This window comes from Mastomys coucha, unplaced genomic scaffold (genome assembly GCF_008632895.1).
Source record: "Mastomys coucha isolate ucsf_1 unplaced genomic scaffold, UCSF_Mcou_1 pScaffold18, whole genome shotgun sequence".
NCBI classification, from domain to species: Eukaryota; Metazoa; Chordata; class Mammalia; order Rodentia; family Muridae; genus Mastomys; species Mastomys coucha.
In genome coordinates, this window is record NW_022196900.1 from 79,493,589 (window position 1) to 79,496,363 (window position 2,775).

The following is a 2,775-nucleotide window of genomic DNA, read 5'->3' on the forward strand; positions in this document are numbered from 1 at the left end:
GAGCTTGAACTCAGATGTGATCAAAGCCATTGCTTGTACCTTCTCAGCTATGAGAGCAAACACAAATGTGAAAGGGGGCAGCAAGGGTGGAGATAGTCAGAGGGAAAGAGCCAAGGGGGAGATGGTTACCTGAAGAGGTGGCACAGGTGGCACAGGTGGCACAGGTCTTACTAAATTCCAGCCAATGGGGCCTGGTGTGCAGGGACAGGATAGCAGAGGAGCAGCTTCGATACTCGAACATACCCGTTCCCAGGGGTCACCTAAGATCACCAGGAAACACAGATATTTACATTATGATTCATAACAGTAGCAACATTATAAAGTAACAAGGAAAAATACTTTTAGAGTCGAAGGTCGCCACAACATGAGAAACCGTATTAGAGGGTCTCAGCATTAGGAAGGCTGAGAACCAATGTCCTGGAAGGTTCTGTTGGCAGTTTATCATCGGAAGAGGTTCTGGACCTGGACTGCAGGAGGGCAAAGCTGGGGAATCCATACAGTCATGCTCTCAGAGAGACCCGTGCCAGCCAGGAGAGCAGTCAGAAACACAGAGGGTCGAAGGACAGTGGGGTAACCCTTCTCTAACCCTTCACACAGGGTCTAGGCAAAGCTCTGAAAGGGACTGAACATACATCTAAGCGAGATCCTTTGACAGCTTGGGACAGACACCCTGTCGGTGTGAGTAAAGAGGCATGAATTAGGTAGGACTTCTGCTTTCAGATGAAAGGTCAAAGCACGGAGCATGCACCCCCATGGTCTCAGTGCTCAGGAGACTGAGGCAAGAGGACTGTCGTGAGTTTGAGACCAGCTTTGGCTACATAGTGACTGCTAGGACAGTTTTAGCTACCGTGTAAGACTACCTCAAAATAAACAAACAACAGAAGTAAAACAGGAACGAAAGCACAAGTTAAACAAGCTTAAGTGAACAAGGCTTTTTGGCTCATGTGATTAGAAGCTCAGGTCCCGCTGGATCTGGAGGCTCAGTGTGGCACCCTCTCCCACTACTTCCTCTCCATCCCCTCTCCTTCTCCTTCCCTTCTCTCTCTAACTTTACTGACCTACACAGTCTTCTCTGTGTTCCTTCACCTGCCACAGGTAAAGTTGGCTCTCCCGCTTACATTGTCCTCAGTTAAAACCCCAAAGGTGTTAGCTGGACATGGTAGTGCATGCTTTTAATCCCAGCACTCAGAAAGTAGAGACAGGAGGATGTCTGTGAGTTTGAAGTCAGCCTGGTGTACATTAAGTTGTTCCAGGACAGTCAGGACCACATAGGCAGACTCTAGTTCAAAAACCAAGAAAACAAACAAAAAACCCAACAAAACAAAACCAACAAACACAAAAGTGGGCGAGGGGGAAAGTCTGCCAGCATCCATATGACTGCCCAGAAGGGGTAACCCAGATATCCCTCTATCGGGCAGTAAGTCCAGGGAAACAGTTGACCCAAGCTCAGCCAAGCTGCTCCTTGAGCACTGGGGAGATGAGGCAGGGCTTATTATAAGTAGCTGAGGAAAGCAGTGGCATCAGGCAAAAGAATGGCCACCAACTTCTTTCTCTAGGACATCTGTTGAACAGCAGGAAGGAAACCCCATGGGAAATTGAGCTAACCCATTTTCAGGACCCCAGCCCCACTGCAAGGAGTAAGTAATTAGCCACTTCTCAACCAAACCCTGCTCATTCGCCCTTTAAAAAGAGAGTGCCATGGGAATCCAGAGAAAGCCACCATAGCCAGGAGCTGTGACCCGAGGCAGCTCCCTCTCATGGGCTCCTCTCATGGGCTCCTCTCATGGGGTCCTCTGTCCATCCGTCCCCACATTCTACCTGGTGTTCACCTCAGTTTGCTCACAAAGACTTCTCTGCCCACGTCCCTCTGTGATGGAGTTTAACCGCTCTTCAGAGGCTCACTTAGGGAGATGGCTACACTTCATAGCACCCTCTGTCATGCCTGAGTCTGACTACCCAACCCACCTCCCTAAAGAAAGGGAAATTTGACGTTCCCAGGTCACCTTTTCAAGCTGGTCACAAAGACCCAAATAAAACACTCTCTGTCTCTGTCTCTGTCTCTGTCTCTGTCTCTCTCTCTCTGTCTCTGTCTCTCTCTCTCTGTCTCTCGCTCTCTGTCTCTCTCTCTCTGTGTCTCTCTGTCTCTGTCTCTCTCTGTCTCTCTCTGTCTCTCTCTCTCTCTCTCTCTCACACACACACACACACACAAACACACACACACATGAGCGTGCGCACAACCCCCTCTCCACCAATCTATCCAAATCTGGAGAAGGCTACATCTGAACTTATTCCCCAGTCTTATTATTTTTTAATTTCTCCCTCTTTCACTCAAATCTATGCTACTGCTTTTCCGGGGAAGTATCTCTATTCCTTCCAGATAAAGGGTGGTACCCGAAATGATCCCATCCAAGCTCTGCGTACTGAGCCAGTGAGTTCACTAGAGTTACTTACAGGTGTGTGGGAGAGGGCTGTTTACAGGAATCTGAGCGACTCTGGAAACCACATCACCAAAAAGCCCAGCATGGGTGCTGACCCAGGAAAACTGAAACATCTGAGTTCCCTGTGTGACCTGCAGGCCTCGGGAGGGGGGGGATGTTTCAAGCAGGAGGAAATCCCTACAGAACAAAGTTTACTTGATTCCTTCTAGACATGGTGTAGACTGGACAGAGCTTCACTCTGTTCCAGGTCCCTGGCAAAGGACCCTCACCACCAGCACCACCACCACCAGCACCACCACCACCAGCACCACCACCACTACCACCATCACCACTACCA

General features: G+C 49.4%; 1 long non-coding RNA gene across 2 annotated transcripts in view; it reads right to left on the reverse strand.

Annotated features, from left to right (window-relative positions):
• LOC116096581 overlaps positions 1 to 2,775 on the reverse strand; it is an 11,523-nt gene that overhangs the window by 7,497 nt on the left and 1,251 nt on the right. For both annotated transcript variants that reach the window (XR_004121044.1, XR_004121045.1), the window contains exon 2: positions 130 to 260. This is a non-coding gene — a long non-coding RNA (uncharacterized LOC116096581). The remainder of the gene's footprint in view (positions 1 to 129; positions 261 to 2,775) is intronic.